Below are 22,907 nucleotides of genomic sequence, written 5' to 3' on the forward strand. Positions count from 1 at the left end.
GTGAAACTGCTATGTGTAACTTTTTTCTATCAAAAAAAAAAAGTAAAGAGAATGAAAAGATTGCAGCTGCACACAAGCCAGAGACACTGAAGCAACAAGTGGAGATTCTATATAGGAGAGAAAGAATTCTTTCAGAATCTGCATGTGCTGCTAGAAAATATATGGTGAAGACATCCATGTTCCCCTGTATAGAAAGGACACTGGATAGGACTGGCAATCCAACAAGTCATATGGTTGGTCATATTTTAAATGACTATTAATTATTCATTTAGCAAAACAATTAAATGCATAGCCTTGCTGAATAGCCATAAGAATAATTTAATTTATCACAGAATGTTAGTTCAACAATACAGTAGCTGGGCCAAATAATCAACCAGCCAACACAGCCTATTCAGCTAGGAAAATGGACAAACGTATACCCCATATGCCTGTTCTTTTTCTTCCCAGATGCTGGGAAATTTTACCAATCTTGTCAGCATTCCAGGTTATGAATTTCAAGAGCAAACTCAGAAATCAGAACCTCGCATCCTGTCAGCGGTTCCCTTGTTTGTCCATTCCTGAAGCGCTGGCGTGGAGAGTGGCAGAAGCTGAAAGAAAGGCATGAGAATCCTGGTGACAATTCTTAATTTGGAAAAAGTATATATATTATACCGAAGAAGGAGAAAAAAAAAACACAAAACAGATTATTGTGGAAGTAGGATGCAGGAGAAATCTCAAATGTATTGGACCATCCAGCAAGTACCAAACTCAATACTTTCCTTCAAATTCTTCCTGGCTTCTTTCCTGGATAGACACGCCACAGATGGCGACTTAGACTATAACAAACCCTCTGCACACTGCCTTCATGGTCAGCAGCTGATAATCAGCCAGCCCCTATCTGACTCACATTCCAGCAGAGGCCATCTGAAGAGTAACGTTAAAAAGCTGCTTCACCTAGAAGAGCACAACTATTTTGAGTATTAAAACTTTTTGCTACCTCTGCAGTGTAAGTCACATGCCTTCAGGACATGAAGGGAAGCAACACTCATCCTACAGAGCAGGGGTTTTCAGCAGAAAGGAAAGCAAGGCTTTTACATAATAGGAGATGACCATCCATTTATACCATCATGCCCAGAAACAGAAGTGCAGATATAATAATTCCTCTCTGTACCTGTGCTCCACAACGTCTGGTTGGTGCAGTACATACGGCATGAACAATCTGCTCTCTTCTGTATCGCGATCAGGTGCTGGGGTGAGTGTCCCATGTCTAGCTTTGAGGCAGCACTGCTGGCTCTCCACAGCTGAGTGAATGTTATCTGAAGGCTGTTTTTTCATCACTGTGCCTTGGCTTCCTTCTCCTCTTACCGATGTCATCAGCATCACTCCCTGCAGTTAGAGAAGACCTGGACAAAATGATAAATGCACCTGAAATCCCCACTTAGAATCACCTGTCTTGCCTAAGATTCAGAGATCATTGTAAAACATACCATAGATACTGTCTCTGCTGGTTTCTCTTCTCTTCCTCACATGTTCTTTATTCATCCATCAACTACTACCTGTATCAAGTGTGCAAAAAGGACAAACATTTTTGAAACATTCATTCCCCCTGCTTCATTGATTCAGAACTCTAGGAAACAGTATTATGAATTTTATTGAAAGAATGGAGATCAAAATGATGACTCCCTGTATTGGATATATAATATATTATTATAGCAGCATATAGTATACTACTTATGTAGTATAGCGTATTACACTATAGTATTTTTAGTATATAATATAGAGTATATTGTGTGTGTGCATATATACACGCTATGTATATGTGTATATGTATATATATAATGTACACATTAAAATATGGATACTGAAAATACTAATACACAAGTTGCTCTATGATTAACAATTAATGAGGCCATATGGATTTACGTGGAATGGTTTTCTGCATGCTTTCACCACAATAACCTGAATTTACCTATGACTTCATACTTTTGCAATATTCCAGTTTTCTTCCATGCCACCTATTTTCCCATGCTTCTCTGTCAACTAGATTTTGAATAGAGAGGCTGAAGTGTGTGCTGTATCAGTTCCAATGCTGACTGTCCAGTCAATGCATGTGTCCCAGCTGACAGACCAAACCAAATAGATAATTACTATGCTCACACTGCAGTTTTTTTCTTAGACCCTAATCTGGGCTTTTCTCCCTTACCAAGCCACTGACTCCACAAGGTTTGTAGAAATGTAATCATCTTTGAATTCTCTGTACTTCTGTCAAATCTGGTTACATTAGACAAATGTTGGTGGGACGAATGACAGACACATATATAGACAAATGGAGAGATGGAGTGAATGAATATGACTCAGTTTGTTAGGAAACAATGGAGTCATTAATATTGCCTAGGCTTAGGCATTTCAAGGTTATGATCTAGTCTAAATTACATGTCTTGGTCACTTCTATACTCAATAAAGAAGACAGGAACATCCAGCAGACATTTGAACAGGTTTAAGATCTGCAGAGAAACACTTACTGGACAAAATATTTGTAGTACTATATAGCATATGAACAGCTGTTGATTCAGGAAGTGCTGATGGCTGTCCACTGTTTTATCGTACCCATTAATTGAAGCAGAAGCTGTGCTCTTCAGTGATCCTAGTCACCAGACCTATGAAAGCAGTAGACTACTGAAGTAGTGATCATTCTGACACTGTGCACCATTACATCCAGACCTGGGTTTCTGCAGACTCATCTGCATCTTTTATACTCCAGATTTTATTCAGAAAGAAAATAATGACGATGATGGCCAGGATTTTTAGTCTCTGGCAAAATTAACAGTGACCCGACCAGACTGCTGGGCATACAGAAGACCCAGGCAGGTAGGCTTTCTGCATATAGAGAAAACTTGCAATAGGTCCAATGTAGACTGCACATGTCAGGCTTATGGCACAAGTAGAAATCAATCCTGCTCATCCTGCCCATGGCAGATTCACTGCAGTTACGCTGTAGAGTGCAGGTGCGACTGATCTGACACAGCCTGGATACTCTGGGTGCCCTGTGTGCACAACACATGTTTCTCTGTCTGGGGAATCCCAAGGGGAATAAAAGAACCCTCATGTGTAACCCACAAATGTGTAACTAAGTGAAGGCTTATCAGGAGAGTGGTGTAAGCTTGACCTGGAGGAGGTGAATATTACAGAAATGCTCAGATTATACACAACAAAAAAATAATTTTCAGTATCAAAATCACAACCAAAGCTAGGTAGATAACACCTTGCTCCTCTACTGAATGTAAAGAGAAGCTCTGAAAGGAAAACTTCTGATATAGTTTGCTTTTATGTCTTGAAAAACTATATTTAAAAACTAAAAAACTAAATTTGGAGGAAAGTGCCTAGAAGTGTCCTAGAGAACTTACAAAGCAATGCAAAATCTCCATATCCTTTCTTTCTCAATCCTTAGTAAAGAGAAATCTCAGCTATTGATGGGGAAGAAAACTAGTAGACATAATCCCTAGGGCTAAAATTAGCTCAGGTGTTGTAGTCTCAAGTAGCCTCCTTCAAAAGTGAATGTAAATAGAGAATTTCCTTCAGAGAGTGATTCCTATTTTGATTCTTGCTTTCTGTTACCATCTAGAAAAGCTCTTCACTGACTATAGACCTGCTGAGCTACTCCCATTCCTTGGGCTACTCACAGCCCCCAAATTCCTGGATTTGTTCTTTAATATAAGCAAAAAATATAAGTATGCCCACTGCCTCCATCACTGTGAGACTCCCACAAAACCACAGTGCAATCCTTCAGCTCCCTCCAAACCTTTCCTCTGTGGGGGTACCTACTAATTTTGAGGTCCTGTTCAGTTCCTGTTCAGTCATTTTGCATTGAACTTCAATGTGCCTTAGTTCATTTTAGGTGGGAGAGGAATATTCAGCTAAAGTTGCTGGATAAATGCAAATCTTTCTTAATTCCTTCCAAAGCACACATGGAATAAAATTGCAGACATATAAAGCCATACTTGTTAAAGGTAGAAAAATAGGAGGGTATCAGTACAGCCATGTCTAATACTGTGGTCAAGCTGCATTCATTCTATGCACAATTCAAAATAGAGTGTTTTTCCTCGGTATCAATAAAGGACAATGTCTTATTTATGCAGGTGCAAAGTGCTCTATGTGTGTGTGTAGCCTGGCATAGGTGAATGCAGCCTCTTACTTGGAAGCCATTTGAAAAACACCACTGATTTGTTTTGATTTTTTTGCCTACAAGGATTGGTCATGGGGTCAACATATGGCATCAATTTAGAGCATTATTCAAATGAGCACCCTCTGCCACTGCTTTCTTCCTCTCTTGCAAATCAGCAGTAAAATGTTAAAGCAGTCAAAGCACCAGTTATTTTTTTAATAGATATGTCCCGATCTACAGTCTGAGCATTATGCCTTAATAATTTATCCAGATTAGCTGTTTTTCTCCTCCCTGAAGTCTTCTCCATGTTGTTATTAAAATACATATAGCATACAAAAGTGTGAGCATTCATTTCACTGCTTGTGTATGTGTGTATTTGTGCTGGTGGTGGGAAGTTTTGTTTTATGGATGATCTCACGTTGCAAAATTCATCTCTGCATATATGTTTTCTTAATGCTCTGGAGTGTTCAGATCAGCATTCTGGCAGGGTCAGTACCTGTGATTAAAATATTATTTTAAATTGTTAAAATGGACGTGATTTAAAAATACCTCCTCCCTTCCAGCAGTTTGTAAATATTCTTCAAAAGCTAGAGAACAAGCAGAAGCAGGAATGTAAATTTGCAGCTATTATATAACCTGATGTTTGCTAAAGTTACAATAACCTCCTCCTCCCTATTACTGGGCCCTTTAACAGAAATCCTCTCTGGACAGAATCTATGCTTTTTGAAGATCTCATGCCTCTTTGTGCTTACAGGGCAAGTTGGTTATCAGAAAGAGAGGAAAAAATGCTTTGACAAATCACAGGTCATAATAAAATCTGTGTAATAGTGTAGTAAAGATTTCATTCAGGTAGCTCCCACAAAAAGCCAATACTTATAACTGTATATTATAAAAATCAATACTCCTGGAAGGAGCAGTGCCATGTCTAGTTCTGGGCTCCCCAGTACAAGACAGACATGGAGCTACTGGAGTGAATTCAGTGAAGGGCCACTAAGACAGTTAAGGGACTGGAGCATCTGTCAGATGAGGAGAGGCATTTGTGTGTATGTGGACATACTCATAAATGTGTACAGAAACATGCATACTGTATGCATACTGTTACCAAAAAAAAAAAAAAAAAAAGCTACTGGAGAAGTTAATAATCTAGAAAATGGATGTAGTTACAATACCTCACTTTCAGATTTCTCCAGTTAAAAAAGAAGACTCCCACTCCACATGACTTTATGTTTATCAATACCCTTCACAAAATCAATCATGCTGGTACTCATCATCTTAAACTGTGTTCTGTGCTTCCACTGGTCATGTTTATCTATATTTTCTATGTTCCTGGCAGTTAGCAGACTTCTCTTTACATGGTTCCTTTAGCAATATGATGCAAAGAAGAGATGTAAGGTCAGACGAAATAGTGCCAGAATTTACAATGAACAAAATTCATTCTATTGCTAAGGAAGGCAGCAAAATGGGAACCTCACTGTGTCAGTAATTCCACTGATACATAACCATGCAAAGAGAGTAATGATAGTCCAACATTTTAATTTTGGGTGGCAGACACTTGTTCTAAGGTATCACTGAAAAGCTGGGCACTGCTACAGCCAATAATGCTGCTTCACAGAACAACCTCCTTTTCCCTTTGGGAGTATGGTGGCAGCTGCCAGAGGCAAGTACTCACATGAGGACATGTCCAAGACCTGTTGTATATCACATGTTTCCAGTAATGTCATTATCATCTCCTTCAGTTCCTGGTCAGGTCCACAGCACACAAAGTAATGGATCTGTGAGAACTGCCTTCAGCGAATTGCTTGATCCAGTTCACAAGCCTCCTGTTAAGCCACTTAGTTACACATGGATGAGCTGTTTCCTCAGCTTTAGAGATTCTTAAAAAAAATTTTCAAGTCTTAGCTGAAAGTGAGAAGCTACAGGTTTTGTTGCTCAGCTCCTCTCCAGCCTCCCCAAGAAAAGCGTGCACTGAAAAAACAACATATTGTTTAGTTTATAAACTGTCACTGTGCAAGAGAGCAGCCATGAGTATGTACTTAATTTATGGCCTCCCCTACAATGACTGAATACATAGGGGACAGGAAACTCAGCACTAATTGATGTGAAAACTTACGACTCTCTTTCCTTAAATCAGTTAATATCAGGCTCTCTGAAACGTGGAAAAGGGTAATTGGCTTCTTAATGATTTTATTTCAGTCATGGGACAGGAAGATAGATGATTATTATCTTTCTTGTTTAATTTATATGGTACTCAATATTGTGCTCCAGTCCTATCCAAACAAATCACTGGGAATACTGTTACGTAGCTTTTCTCTTATGTAGCTCTTCTCTCATTAGTTCTTCTTTCTTTTTTTTTCTCTTCTTCCATCATCATCTCTAACCAATAAATCTCTCTTACTCTCTCTCCCTTTCTGTTTGAAGCTTTATCACTACCCTGATTATTTTCAGGTTAATTTGCAGACATGCTGGACGTATATATTGAGCAAAAGAAAGGGGGGATAAGACAAACCGGAGAACATGGGGCTAACCCAAGAAGGCAAAGTTTGGAGGCATCACAGCAGGATCCAGAATGAAGCAGCAGTGCACATGAACCTTTGTCAAAGTGGAGAGTCTCAGCTGCCTGGTGAGTTCTCACAGAAGGTTTCATTGCCTGATTGTAGAGATGCTTGAAGAGGGGGATTTTCTTCAAGCAAAAACTATGGGTCCGGTGAAACCTGTCTTGGAAAAAATCAGAATAAAGCCATGAAAGCTCAACAGCTGACTTCATTTCTACCATAATTAACTGGTATGTCAGGAGTTTAAGAGCATGGCCTAAACTTCCAAATATTTCTCCATACAAAAAAAAACAACAAATGAGACATCCATTAAGACTAAAAAATACATAGGGCACTCCCGTGTAACCATAGTATCAAATGTCTGGGACACACTCTTCTAGAAAAGAGCTTATATATTTGGCTATGTCTATACTGTGGGACTTTGGACTGCATCCCAAATCCTAAATAGGAGCATCTCAGTGAGTGCATGACTCATGGTCTGACTCCATACTGTACATTTACCTTCTCCCCTCTCTCCTGTCAGCCTCACTCCACACGTAGGAGGCTTTGTGTGCAGGCCTGGAGAACAAATTGGGAGTGAGAGTGCCACAAAGCCCTGCAGTCTAGATGTGGCCATTGATACTTGGCTGGCAATTACAGACAGCAATTGCTGTGCGATTTGGGACACTGTACACTTCTCTTTTAGCAATACAGCACTGATTCTAGAGCTAGATTTTTTTCTCTTATTTACACAGGTATTTCATTAGAAATAACTCTTTTAATGCTGGTAGGGTAGTTCCAAAGTAGAGCAGGTGTAACTGAGAGCAGAATCTAGTATTAGAGCTTGATGTACAGAAACAGCAACTCTGCAACTTGCCATATTTATGAATGTAATTCTCTTAGACCACATTCATTCTTGTGTAACTCTATTCAAATCAATAGAATTACAGTGGGGATTAATTCAGCCCCTTAAATTTCACCACACTAAAAATAATTATAATGGCCTATGACTATAATATATTCATTTTCCAGTGGGAGAAATTTGCCAATATGTAATATAGTCTCATGTACCTGATTGCACATTACCTCTAAAGCTGTGAGAATCTGCAAGAATGGTAAAGCTGAGGAGGCCATGCTGTTTAGGCTGGAAAAGGGCCAGCTACATCATTAGCTGAGCATGAAAGCTGCCTTCAAAAGAGATGCACAAAATGGATGTTGAAATGGTACAATATATGTCGATTACTGAATCTCAAAACTTCTTTGCTGTTGTTTCAGCAAAACTCTTCAGCTGAAGAAAAAGGGGCCCAGTCCTAAGAGAGCCACCACAGCTGCAATTCCTGCTGACCACACTAGGAGTTGGAAGTGCAGTGCTGGAGGAAAGGAAAATGTCTCTGAAAACTCAAGGATTTGTTCTGGTCACACTTCCCTGGTGCATATCTGGAGAAGTTTCTTTAGAATCAGTAGAAATATAGACATATAAAACTGCTATAAGCTTGGTCCTAACATAGGTCTTTAAGATTGGATGTCATATTCATCTTCTCTTTGTGTTTTACTTGGTTGTTTTTATATACCTAGGATTATCAGTAATTTTCTGAAAGATAGAAGTAGGAAATACTGAGCTCCTGAGAAAAGGAAGGACTTAAATCCCTTTATTTCCATCAGTCAGAACTTCACTTGTGAAGTAAACTGGACACAAATATCTTAAAGAAATGGAAAAAATCACCAATCCTTCAAAAGTTCATGTAACATTTTAGTTCAAATTTCAACAACAGAAAGGCAACAATTCCAGACTCCAAAATACATTTTTAGAAACTGAAACTTTTCAGACTTTTCAGTCAGAAGTTCAGTTTTCCAGATTTTGATATCCTACACTCTCCATTTTTTTTTTTTGATTGGCACTGAAATCAGAGTATGTTTCAATTGTTTGGGGGGGTGAGGGCAAGCTGTTCAAAATAAAAGTTTTCATGACTTTGATTTCCCCTTCAAAGAGAACTTTTTAATTTTTAAAAATGTCAATGACAATTTTTAAATCAGTGGTGCAGTGAGTCAGTGGGGCCATCCAGGAAATAGTCAGTTGTTGAAAAGCAGGGATTCTGCTAAAAGAAGTGATTTTATCCTGGGCTTCAAAGAATTACGAGCATTTTTAGTGACTAACACACATTGCAAAAAAATCTTGCCTTTTAAGTTATTGTCCTCACTTCTGAGATCTCCTGAAGCATCTTTCCCATTTTTCTAATGTGCGTTTATATACTGTCCTTTTACCTCACAGATTTGCTCTCCAGCCTGGGTGCCACCCAGGTGCCACCACCAGTTTAAGAAAGGTTTGACTTTGTGGTACAAATAACTTTCGGACCATGTAGAACTAGATGTCATCACATTGTAACATTTTAGCACAGGGTGATGATATTCTGTTTTGACACAGTGTCATTACGCTGCATCCCATTAGGAAGATGTTTTGACACAAAGTGCTGACAAAACATCAAAATGTTAACAATTGCTCTTTAATATTCATGTCTTGTGTGATGCCTGGAGAATGCTAACTGGTAACAGCAAGACAGAGGACCAGTAAAGATTGCAGTTAAATATATTTATTTAAATTTTAAATAAGCAAATTCCTACTGAATATTCTTACCCTGGTGAATGTGAACACATGTCCTCCATAAGGACTATCAAACAGGATGCTACCCACCCAGCATCATAATTGCCTTTAAAAAAAAGAAAGAAAAAAAAGAAAAAAAATCTTTTTTCTCTTTCATACAATAGACAAAGAAAAATAATGATCAGAAATAACATCATGTAGAAAGCATGCTCTTTCTATGAGAGATTTGAAGAAGCATTTAGTAGAAATTACTGTAACTGTTTATATATGAAGGAATAGTCCTGTACTGAAGAGAATTGTGTCTTCTAAGAAACATCTCGAGATTTTTGGGTGCGGGCATGGTGAAGGGAGGAAAGATTTGAAGCTGAGCAGAATAAGCAATAAACCAGCCAGCTTAGGGTACAGTTAGCTGGTCTGCCCAAAAACCCATTGATGAGCACCCTGGACAGGCAAACAGCCAAGAAGGCAGGAAATTGCAAGGGTTTTTCACCTTACAGCTGAAAGCAGCTACTTTATCTTAACTTAGGTATTAACTTACCTAAGGCAAAGGCCACCACATGAGTTCCTTATTGTGGTTCATAGAAGGGATGGATAAAACAACACGGGCAGGCTGTACTGGGGAACAGACCTTTACCCTGTAAAAGCACTGTGCAGAGGATTGACAGGAGTTGGGACAGAAAAGCTGCAGAGGCTGTTGAACAGCCAGGCTGGGAGAAGCAACAGCCTGACGCAGGTCTGAAGGCAAGATTTGTACCATCACGTGTTCTCCCCACTGCCTGACCTGTTCCCACACAGCACCAGCACAGAAAGCTGCACGATATCTATGCTATTCATGGTATCTCTCAATGTTTCATTTGCTTTCATCAATCAGCCAAACTATATTAATGTTAATAAAACAATTAATTATTTTGCCATACTGCATGATTAATACATGACATGAAACTTATCTGGCATTTTTAAGATGAACAGCCCCTGGAACCACTGACAGTTCAAGACCTGTAGTTGTTTTTCTGTCTTATAACTACCCTCCTCTTTATGAATTTAAATTTGTGATGACAGTGTTTACCCAAAAGAAGGCACCATATTCAGAAATGTCAAATGACTCTGGAGAAATTTTCAAGCCACAGGTATGCCTAAGTAATACAGGTTAGCATAAGCATAAAATTATCCCCCGTAGTCTGCAAATACACACATAATATTATGCATGCAAATCAGTTCTGCTTTGTGAATAGAGCTATTGATTTCTTTGGATCTATCAAATGATTAAAAATTACTACTTGCATAAATGTATGCCAGATTACTTACTTGCATAAATGTGTGCAAGTAAAACCTGTGTCTGGAAAAGTTACTCTTTCCTCATGAATTTTCATTAGCTGTATAACAGTGTAGGCTTATTATTGTTTTAGCATTGAATTACTTGCACTAATTTTCATAAATGTTAAATTTCATCTCTTTGTCTAAAAGGTGACAGCCAAGAAGAGACTCACATGTTCTCATGTTCTGAAACAAACAGTATATTATTCTAAAGGATTATCATTAATGTAAAGATTTGGTCTGGAACCCATTTCTCCCAAGGATTAGTCTTTCCAAAGTTTCCTGAACATGTTTAAGTTATATTTGAATATAATGAATGACTGTCATGAAGAATAGCCACGATCAGCAGCCTACACTGAATGTGTCCTGCACTGTTACAGGCTGAATCCTGTAATAGTTTAGCACCTTCATTTCTTATTGACTTCACTAGGAGTCGAGGGGCTTGAAACAAAAGCTGACTAGATGATGACAATTCCATTTTATGGCAACTTTCAAGGTTTAACATTTATTCTAGTTTCACACTGAAATGTCCATTACTGTAGTGAAACCTGAGCTGTTCAGCTAGGATCCTGAGTAGTCCTTCTTGTTTTGAAATAGAAGCTTTACCTCCATATCACCCTGAATCTGGTAAAGAAAGAAATGAAGTTACCTTTCCCAAGTGAATACAGTAGAATGTAAGAGAGTGTCTTATTTCCAGAAAACAAAAAGAATCACAACTTAAAACTTCATAAGAGAAAAACGATCCTGAGGGGTTTTGCCTGTGTAACTTGTAGGCGCTGAGCCACAGCTCTTTGCCAGGCTCCAGGACACTGGGTGCTGTGCAGTAGTGGTGTAGCTGCTGCAGCACGCAAGGGACACATCAAAAATGCCCCATTTACACCCTTGTGGCCAAGGAGCATGACTAGAGCGTGCATCAGCCTCTGCTCTTCACTCAGGGTAGCGTAAAGCATGAGCGTGCACCACCACATTGCCTGCGTGGGCAATAGGTGGACTAGCACTCAAATTCCCATCAAGAACTCTCCAGTGTGGCAGTAAAGGTGCACCCTTAAGACAATTTTAAAAGTCTTTTCTAGAGGCAGTTTGTAGATAACAACCGATTAGACTTACGAAAATGTATGTAAGTGATAAAACCTATTCTTTAGGGCTGGGATTCTTAGCAGGTGGATATAGTTATAGCACACCATTAATTTAGAGGAGTGTGGGAGAGTTTCAAGCTCTCTCTCTTTCTCTACTCCTTTGTGCTTCCTGACACAGCAAAGTATCCAGGCCTGCCTGCACATGCCGTATAGAGTTGATCTGCATATACCCAGCAAGTTTGATGCACCCAGCATATCACACATGTGCTGGCCATCTGTACAGTGCCTGCGCAGGAGTTTCAGCAAGCCTCCGTATTTCTGCCTGTGATTTCCTGGACAAAGAAATGGGTGCTGTATCCACACATGCTCACACCATGTTGACTTTATGTGACTATGCACTTGGCCAAGTCTGCTGGGGGCTGAGCCCGACCATCAGATCCACTGAATTCTGTGGGGGATCTGGACAGCTCATTTTAAGATGTGGAGTTTTTTCTTTTCATTTCTAGTTGTTCTGTCTGTGCCTGCATTGACCGCCATTTGACTTGCCTTTCAGAGCTCAGCCAGACTGAGGAAGTGGTTTCCCTCTGCAACTGCCACCCTGTGAAAGGTCTCTGAGCAAATCCTCTCGCTTACTCAATTATCTGTTCACTGAAGTGATTTGCACAGCTGTGGGTGGGGATAACCTAACTCCCTGTGCACAGCACTCATTTATCAGGTGAAATGAGGCAAAGAAAGCAAGGTCAGCAAGTGTCCATGCTGCTTACAAGCTGCAGAGCCCTCAAGCCTGTCATTGCCCAGATTACTTAAAACTCATTCCATTCCTAGCATAAAATCCCCTTTATCAGCTGGTGCTCTCCCCTCACCAGTAAGATGAAGCTTATTAGCCTTTGTCACCACGTTCAAGAGAGAAATGGATGCTATAGACAAAAGTCACGCCAGGGAAAGCAGTATCAGCATTAGCAAAATAGTCTTTCTTCAGTGTTCGAGCTTCTGTTAAGAAGGTTCTCATCTTTGATAAGTTTTGATGGAAATCAATATTGGCAGGACAACAAGTCAGGAACAGGCAGATGGAAAATGATCATTTAAAGATTGTTCAGTTTTTGGTCCTTGGGCAAGCAAAGGCAATAGAGCTACATTAGTGACTTTAGCAATTTTTAGTGATCCCTTTTAGCTTCGTTTCCTGTGAAAATTAACTGATTATGGTCATACTATCTATCTGGTTTCCTCTCTTGTTCCTAATAATTTTTAACCCACAGGCCCATTTCTACCAAGACTCACAGAAAAGTAGGGGTCTTTAAGGAAAAATTTTCCTCTAATGTTGTTATTACTGCCAAAGGAGCGAGTTACCTACCTCTTTCGTCTAGTTTTTCTGTGCCACATACAGCAAATAACCAAGTTAGGATTTTATACATCATTTTTATCTGTGTTCTTCATAATTTGAAGTTTGATGGCAGCACATGGTGTGAGATTTTAGAGGGTTTTTTTCTGATGAACAGCTCAAGACTCAGGTATTTGGGGGAAAAAACACTCGGCCAAGTAGTAAGCCACTTTCAACAGGCCCTGCTGCTGTGAAGGAGAAGAGAGTTTTGAGAAATGATATTTAAAACATCACCACATCACCAGCAACTTCATGGTTCTCAGGAACTGAGAAACTTGTGTAGGCTTGTGTAGGCTATAAGGACTCTTTTAAAAGCTCAGTGCACCCTTGCAGTTAAAGAATAAAGGACCAGTGGGAGGCCTACTAATGAGGAGAATACATGTGTCTTCAGCTAGTCTGAGAAGCCTAGATGCCTATCCTGGAAGTTTTCTTGACATTTACTTGACAGATTGTTGATATTGGCTATTGAATGGTAATTCTCAAATTATCTATCCCATAATTTGTGGCTGAATTTAGCACTCGAGGCTGGCATGCAGAGAGATTACATCAGCTTTCACGATCATGGAAAAAGCTGATTATTGTCATATAGACTAAGTTTGGTTATTCCTCTTTTCCTGTACTTTAAAAGGATAAAGGTAGGTCTGTTTGTCCTGACATCAAACCTACCAGATTTCTTTTAATTTAGATACAAATGTTGTTTTCTGCCTCTTATCCTTCCTTATGAACAGGCAGGGTACTCTGGCCTTGATTCTACTGTTCTTGTTTGCATATATCTCTGCAAAGTGGGCAAGGTAGACGAATAACTAAATATGCGTGTGTTTCTTGGACTGGCGGTGTGTTCCCCAGCTGAGAAGATGAGGGAGATATGAGGGATGAGGGAACCATATCCCTACAGGATAAAGACTGGAGCTGTGTCTGTGCTGCAGCTGTTTCACAGAAATTGATAGGGCTTTTTTTAACATAAAACAGGCATTTGCGTAAGAGAAATTTGAGGGCTTCATCCATTTGATAAGGTTCTTTTAATGTAGTGCTTTGTATTCCACTGCCTTTCTTTTGCTTGCCTCTGAAATAATCTTCTCAGTGCAGAGCTAGCATGAAAGTACTAACTACTTATGTGGGCTCTTTCATGAAGAGCTGGCCAAGGGACAGGAAATGCAGAAGGCACCCCCAAGGACAGGTTTTGAGAGGTTCTTGGAGCCACTTCCCCATCCCTCCTCATGGAACAATCTAAAGATTGTTAATTAGCCTGTATTTCTCCAATTTCTTGGATGTGTAAAGTGGGTTAACGCCACCGTTTAAAGCCCATGTGTTATTTATATAGCAATCCTGCAGCCAGATTTTGACTCTAAGCATTATGGATTGGCAAAGCAAAGGTCTGAGCATTGCTGGCCATCTCCAGAGTCATGGTGAATTTGGCTGCTGCTCCAGGGAAGCACAGGCCTCCTCTGTAGTTTATTCTTCTCTCTGCCGGCTGGTGAGGTAGCTGCTTGTCAGTGGGAAATATTGGATGAGAGAAAACTAAAGGCCAACTGTAGTGTGGTTCCTTTCAGGACAGCACCTTAAGGCAGCTAAGTCAACTGGAATCTCACCTCTGTTCTGGCAAGTTCTTGCAGATCAGCTTTGCTCCTGTTGGAATAGTAATGTGTAACTAGGATGTAAGGAACTGGATAAGACAACAGGGGAAATGTTCAGTTCCTTGCTCCATGACTCTGAGCCCTTTCCTTTTCTCTGTGTCTCGTCCTTTTTCACTTCTATTTGATAGTAAGTACTTTGCAGCTGGTATTATCTCCTACTGTACGTCCATTCAGTGCATAGTGAGGCCCTGATCTCAGAAACCGTCTAATGGCAAAGGTAAAAAGATGCAGAGCAAAAGTTTCAATTTCTTTCTCAAACCCTATATTCTGGTGATGATGAAAATATGCCAAGGGCTAAGGTTGCACAGAGTCACACTGAAACCAAAGCAAATATTCAAAGTCCAAACATATAACTCCCTTTCCCTTCGTGCAAAAATGTTGAATTCTCTGTTCTCCTCATATGCAGAGAATTTTAGAGGGGTTTCATTCCAGCTGAGTTTTTCCTCATTTGCTATAGACTGGATCTGCTTCTCTCTTCATTAATGTACAATTTTGAAGGTTGTTGTCAGTAAGGATGAAACAAGGCACCAAACTACAAAAAAAAAAAAAAAGGTTATCAGTAGCATTTTCTGGCCTGGCAGACTCTGAGAAAGCCATGTATTTTTCATGCATGAGGCAAATGCAAAATCTTGCTTTAAGAAGGGCTAGAGTTTTGATAGAAATCTTAGAGTCCAAGAGCACTCACCCTGTCAAGTGCTAAATATCTTTGATGAATATGGAGTGCAATGTGGTACACAGATGACAGAGCAGGCGCTCAGAAAGTACAAAACAAAACAAAAAAATCCTAACCCTTGGACTGTGAGATTAAGCAGATAGGATGATACTACACAGAACTCCGAAGATACTACATGTGCGGACATGCACTAAATCACAGCCTTTTATAAAGTCATGCAGGCTGCCATTTCAGATCTATCATCAGCTCTGGTGAAAATGATGGACTATCTCATGAGTGGGTGCAGTGCCAGGCTAACTAATGGGTATGAATGTAAATAGGCAAGAGACTACACAGCAGTTTCGGGATGGGCTCACTCAGGTCATAGGTGACATTGAGGAACGTGGAAACTTTCTTGTTGTTTCTGTGGTTTCCACCTCTTTGGCATCAGCACATATGTTTTGCATGCCTATCTGGGGCTGGATTAGTATGAAAGAGTTATAAAATAGCTCTTATGGACATAGAAGGTGAGACCTTTCAACTCCAGCTTCTGTCAGAGCTTCCAGAAAGCAAGCTGAAGGATGGAGAGACAAGAGCATGCACTGAAATCGCTTCTCTCCCTGCTTTTTCAGTGCAGACCCCATCCGGAGCTGGCAGAGGTCTGGGTGCCTTCACTCAGCCACATGTCTGCATTGAAAAGGTATGGAGAATACAGAGCTTATTCCTCACAAAAGTCTTCTCACAGGCAAGCACTGCTGATTCATAAGGCCTTCTGTGAGGTCACTATGCGACCAAGTGATTTTCTTCTAGTGGGTAGAGATTACTCTAGTGGCTTTGGCTTCTCAAATTAAAAGCAACTTGCTTGAGCAGTGATCTGTGTATTTAATCATATGCCACACAGTATGCATAGCTGTCAGATGACAAAAATCCACCTTACTCTGTCAGCCAAAACTGAATTTTTGAAAATTCTTATTTTTTATCTTGCTTCATCTTTGTGGAATTAAATACCTCTCAATATAAGATCTTTTTCTCTCTCAAGGTTCCTAAGATGAAACATGCTTCAACTTTAGAGTCAAGTTCATGCTTGTCTCTCATTATATTATTCTTTTTTAAGGCACCAGGTCAAATTCTGTCCTCACTTACTCTCATGCAACCGCAGAGACTTCAGTGTGGCTGCAGTCGAGGATGGAATCTGACCCATCATGTTTGTTTTTAATTGGAATATGCATGACTTAATGTTGCCTTCTCCTTTATTTTAATCTCCAAGGACAGTCTGAAGAATCAGATGTTGAATCTCAAGAGATTTCTCCTCAGTGAAGTATTCTAAATATGTCAGAAAAAATGTTTTGTCAATTCCAGTTTGTTGATTCACCCCAGCCAGCTGGCTGGGCAGGCTCAACCACTACACATTACCATACAAACTGGGAGGTCGGAGTTGGGAGCATGCAGGCAGGATGGTGGGGCCATGTGCTAGAGCAGATTGGATGGATTCCACATATTGTAGTAGAAGATGTGTTTGGTCTTCTGAGGGAAGAGGAGGTTGCAAGCCAAACATTGCTCAGGACTTCATTTAAAATGATTGAAGTAGAGAGAATTTGGAGTTAAGGCTTATCCTCATGCTATCACTGTCCTTGGCTAGATTCTGCCCTGCCTTTCTACCAGAAGTATCAGAGTTGTGGTGCACCTCTGAAGATGGAGAAACTGGCAGCTCTGCCTAGCAAATGTCCAGATTTGCTAGCAGCCGCTGAAGTGTTCCACAGGAAATAAATTTCCTCCATCAAAAATTATCATAGCCATGAGCACTTAAAACAATTGCCTTTCATGAAGAGCTGATATATTTTTTATCATTCTTGAAAATGGAAAAGATCAGAACTTTGACTTTTTTATCTCTAGTCATAATTACAGATAAACTGGCTGGTTTTTTGTTTGTTTGTTTGTTTTTTGCAGTACGGATCCAAGTCCTGAATATCTGTAAACAGTCTGTAAATCCATCATTCATCATCAAAGGTGAATTTTCATTTTATAGATTACATGTATTATGATAACAAAGGAAAGAAATTTGACCATGGCCACAGCAGTTCAGAATATCTCCTTGTTTGGGGAGGCACAGAAAGGCCCGCATCCAGAGAAAGCACCAGTTCTATGTTGACACACTTCTGTGTGCAAGAGGAGCAACATGCTCCCAGCACTGTTGGAGGCCATTGAGGTGTTTAACAGTTCAGAAGGAAAGCATGTGTCACCAGAAGGGAATTTAAAACCAGAAACCCCACTGTCTTCTAGAGGTACAAGTTCTTCCTTTTGAAAACATATACTTATAACCAGAAGCCCTGTGTGTTAATGAGATTTTTAATACTAGAGATCATTGTCTTCTGAAAGTAAAGTGTGACTGTTCAACTGAGGATTATATTTTCATAGTACTTCAGATGTTCAGATCTGCATATTGCCCTTGCCTTGGATCATAGCCCTAAAGACCAAAACAGTACTATAGGTGCCTTTGTGCAAAATGAGCAGGGAAAACAACCAACCAAAGCGCAGGAGCAGACAGAGAAACCAATACACGAAGAGACAAATGATACAAAGCAGAACCAGACTCAGACATCAGAGGTCAACCCACAAAATATTGTGAGGGATGAACATGTAAAAGAGAAAATTCTTCCAAGGGGAGTGATCACAGAAAACCCCTTCCAAGGGGTTCTGAGAAAGCTACAGGGCTCCCTCATATGGGCTCCTCCTGCAATATGTACCCCTTGCTCTCTTCTGCATTAGGCTATGGCACACGCAGGACACACAATAAGAAAGCAGTCATGAATTGCTTCATTATTCATAGCAATGATGTTGGTACGTGTTTATCTACGGAAATTTTAATTCAACTCTAATTTTAATTAAGGCATGTCATGGAAAATTGAGAGGGTTCATTACAACTGGAAGTAGATGTAGTAAAAATAAATGAGCACAGCTTTGTTTTGACCTTACTTTATTGGCTATTACTTCTTTTAACAAGACATGCCAAACTGTCTCACAGAACTCGAATCTGCAAGAACAACACATGGTCAGAATAACAGAAGAAAATAGAGAGATGGAGATACTGAACTGTAGATGCTGTTAAAAGTGAAGAATGTTTCTTATCACAAACCTGACTTGATTTGCCCTAATGCTCTAATCCTGGAAAATAAAATATTAATAAAGAATTTAAGTCAATATAACCTATATTTCAGTGTTTCCTCCTAAAAGGCAGACCTTGCCTTCTGGATTATTAAAGGAAAGAAGTTTTAATAGCACCCATTCTCAGGCCATTGTAATAAATGCATATGTTTCTAAATATTAAAGTGCAATATCAGCCAGATTGATTTCAATGGCTTGAAAGGCTACAACATCTATCTTCTCACTAGGGATCCATTTCAAATTTTCTTTTGCCTTCCAGTGGTCACTGACTTATGCTCAGAGTTGTCACTGTTAGCCTGCACACTGTCTAAGATCTGAAAAGAAGAAATACTTTTTCTCATGGGAAAGGATAGTGAGCAAAGTGGGTGCTTAAGTTAGTTATATTAATAAGTGTGATTTGATATTCAAAAGTAAGCATCATCCAGAAGGATCCTCCTTTCTGCAAGCAAAGAAATCACATGGCTCATTCTTAGTGTAAATGAAATAGGCTGCTTCCATCTCTTTTCACATCCATAAGGTGATTTTTATGTCTCTAGATATTTCCAGTGCCTCCTAATCTAATCTAAGTTTGTATTTTTAATATGAGATTTATACAAGTCTCATCCAAGACTTAAATACCAAAGTCTATGTCAAAACTAGGCATGGTCTGAAAGAAAGGATCTGAAAGGCAACTCCCCTGCCGGTACACAGCTCTCTGAGGTGGCTGTGTCCCAAGGACAGATCCTGCCACTGGGCAGTTCGTGCTGGCTGGCCTTTATTCAGGAAAGCTTCAACCTCTATGACTGAAACAAAACATCCTCGAGGAACTTATGAATATGTCCATTTACTTCCTGCCTCAAACACTTCTAAAACATTAACCTGAAGCATAAATGTTTCTGCCTTTCATTTCCTTGGGGATGACAGGAGAGAGAGACTGAGACTGATTGCAAAAGCTGTAGCGCTTGTCTGAAGTTTTTAGCCTGACTCTGGTCAGGCCCCAGGTGACCAGCTAATGAAAATAATTCAAACTTTACCAAAACAAGAGCCATTTATAATGTGGAAATTCTAGACAGACAGCTCCACAAAACCCTGGGAACAAACATGGAGATAAATCTTTGCAAAAAAAAAACCCAGCCACACTACTCATGAGGTCAGTTCTAAATAGCATAGTGGGGCACAGCCCCCACATGTGGCAGAAAATTAGTTGGTATTAGCTCTTTTTTAAATACATCCATAACTGTCTGCTTGTTCCTCTGGAGTCATGTGGTATGAAGAAACATTTGGCTTTGGAATATTAGACAGCCTTTCCTATCACATCTTTCAAATACGTGAACTTTCAGATTATTATTAAGAACAAATTCTATAATTGCAAATGAAAGAGGAAGAAATGAACCACAGAAAATGGGCAGAAAAACCCTGATTTCAAGTAAGCACAAAGTGGCCCTAAAGTAAGACACTGGACAACACTAGGAGCTTGCATGAAGAAGGACACTTTCTTCCAGCATGCTGGAGGTCTCCACCAACAAAGCTGGAAGCTTTCAGATGTCAAAACCTCCCAGAGACAGAAGAAGAAGAATGGCATAAATACCATGGCACACAGGTTTTTCAAGCTTAGAGCAAGCTAGCACCTCTCAAGCACAGCTGGAGGTAACCAGTGATGGGGAGCAACAGCACCCAGGGAAAGTGTCATCCTGGCAGTGCCAACATGGGTGAACGCACTGCCTCTGCAGCAACACCCAGGCAGGCACTGTTCCACAGGTGCCAGGGGCTTTCCAACCAAAGGGCCTGTAGTCATGAGGAAAGGGCATACCGACTCTTGCAGGCTCATGACCTTGCCCCATATCCCAGCTCTGCTGTCTACTATTTACTATTTCTATGTCACAGCACTTATGAACCAAAACCCTCTCCACAGGCATGCACAATTCCATGCAAACACATACACTCGCACAGCTAGCATACCAAACAGAGAGGTGTGCAAGCTCATTCTAGGCAGGGTCAGAAATAGGCCTAAATACAGGTGACCTGAGTTTATCCTTAGAGATGACTTATCTTTCTAAAGAAAGTTGTCAAAAATACATGCTAACCTATCTCTAATCAGTGTGTTTATGATCTCTCCTACCAGAGCCAAGGAAACTGGGACTCTTGATCTGCAGTATCCCAGTGCTCTGACCAAACTACAGGGAAAATATCAAAAATCAAGACCTGCTCTAAGGGCTGTTCCACATAAGAGGTAGTGATTATTGCTATGATTCACATTCTTCTGTGCACCAGAAGGGAGGAAGTCCTTATGATTGAATAAAGTAGAATCTGATTTTTCATCACCACCTTGTACTTTGATTTATAACTGGGGAATATTTACTTCATAAGCACCACATTTTGTAGATTATGGTGTGTAACACAACAAAGTGGTGGAAATAGTATTTTGTTAATTTGACACACACTTTGACTCCCGGTACTATACACTGGCATACCTGAAAAACAAGCAATAAGGAACAGTTTAGAAGTGGTTCCCAAATTTCCACCAAGCTGTCCTGAGACGCTGTCCCAGATATAGCACAAAATGTTATGAAGGCTCTTCTCTCCAGTTAAGTCTACTTAAAGGCCTTACCCAAGCCTTGATAATTTAGGGATCTCAATTATATTAGAATAAAGTGTTTATAAAGAGTTTGTAAATAAAAAATCTTTAGTGGTACAGACTATGGAACTAATTATTCTTTCTTTAGATTAATTTTTACACACACACACACACATATATGTTATATATATATATAAAACCTATAGATGTGCGTATATGTATATACACACACCTATTATATACATATCTGTACATCTTGCCATTTATTAATACTTTATTTTATAGTAGCCATCTTCTGAGCATTTAACAAGAACTCTTCAGAGACATAAATTACATTTCTACTTCCTGTGGAAATGCAGTAATTGGAAAATTGGCTTTTCAGCTATTATTGCTTTGTGAGGTGGTTAGAAAATAGCCTTAGATATGTTCTAATAAACAAGATTGTAAAACCTATTAAAGGAGTTACATTGAATAATATCCTGGTCCCATACCTTACAGCAAAAAGTCAAATAATTTTCTTTTGGGGAATTAGTTCCAAAGAAAAATAGTTATCCCATGCTTGCTGCTGTATAGGCTCAGAGCTTGAACAAAGTTTCTGTCTTCTAAATTCTCACTATGGAAAGAGAATTATTTCTGAAAGTGATAGAGAATTCTCACCTTGAACAAAATTCCTAAATGCCGATTACTACAGCATGTTGTATGGTGGCATAAAAGTGTGGCATGATGCATAACTGCCTATGCTATCTCATGAAAACTGTTTTCCAAATACATATAGTCCAAAAATCACTGATGGAAGTTAGTTCAGGGCTTGTGTTTCCAGGTGTCCAAAATTATTTTGACAGGGCTCATTTCAGCACATTATTAAAACTGTCATGAATTAGCAAAATGAAATGAAAATAGGATTAAAACCCCGGAGAGAGTCTAATGGTGTAATTCTGCTGCTTTCTAGTTTCCCTGAGCACAGCTGTCAAGAAGACATCACAAGCGCAGGAATTTAGGAAAAAAAACAAAGGCTTTTGGTGCCTGTGTGCAAGGGAAGAAATATGTTAAACTAAAAATTTGTTAAATTGGTCAAAGGAGTTTGGGAAAAATTTTGATAGTCAGTCACTTCTTTTTCAGTACAAGGGCTCTCATTTTTAAATTAACAGATATCATGTCATAGTTTCATTCTTTACTTAGTACCAGTCATTTTGGGGCACAAATACCCTTTTTACCATGAAAAACATGGTTAACTTGTTTACCTTAACTCACAGCATATATTAAAACTTCTTGGTTGTCAGTATGACCACATTCTGGCTTAGTACATAATTATGCACAACACATACATAATTGTAAACAACGCATATTTTGTCATTATGACAGAGAGAAACCAGTTTCCCTGTGGTGAAGATTGAACAGAAACTCTGTTTGGCCCTGAGCTTCAGTTTCATCGAATACAGCCTGCACAATATATCCTTTTCCAAAGGGAACTTCATTTGAATGTTCCTGATAGTTCAAGTTGGAGAAAAGTGGGATTAAAAGGGGTGAGAAAACCTTTTAAATAATTTTTAAAATTTAGTATTAATTTGAGGTTAATTGACTTTTCAAAATTATATCTTAGCAATTGAGTACTAAAAGTAAGGTAATTGCTACTAAATGTCTTTTTAGTTGTGTATGCCCCAGTTTAAATTAATATAACAATGAGCTATACGCATACCAATTATTTCCCTTCCTGCCAAGGAGCAGTGGTGTTGGATGCAGATCTATGGATGAAAACATTTCTTTAGTTTAATATACCACTGAGACATTGATTTTAGAATGTGTGGCTACCCATGCATTTTATTGTAGTGGTAAGTTCATCAATGATGTTAAGAATATCCAGAGAAG

General features: G+C 39.4%; 1 long non-coding RNA gene across 2 annotated transcripts; it reads right to left on the reverse strand.

Annotated features, from left to right (window-relative positions):
• Positions 1-335: 335 nt before the first annotated feature.
• On the reverse strand, positions 336-13,030 carry LOC106497926 (uncharacterized). Of its 2 annotated transcripts, XR_010883888.1 has the most exons (5): positions 13,013-13,030; positions 9,305-9,906; positions 1,467-1,535; positions 1,151-1,382; positions 336-587 (listed from the first exon to the last, which is right to left on the reverse strand). It is a non-coding gene; the product is annotated as an uncharacterized lncRNA (long non-coding RNA). The 2 variants fall into 2 exon arrangements; XR_001294860.2 differs by lacking the exon at positions 13,013-13,030 and having other exon boundaries at positions 9,305-10,679.
• Between the last annotated feature and the right edge of the window lie 9,877 nt (positions 13,031-22,907).

Source organism: Apteryx mantelli, chromosome 3 (assembly GCF_036417845.1).
Source record: "Apteryx mantelli isolate bAptMan1 chromosome 3, bAptMan1.hap1, whole genome shotgun sequence".
Taxonomy (NCBI): Eukaryota; Metazoa; Chordata; class Aves; order Apterygiformes; family Apterygidae; genus Apteryx; species Apteryx mantelli.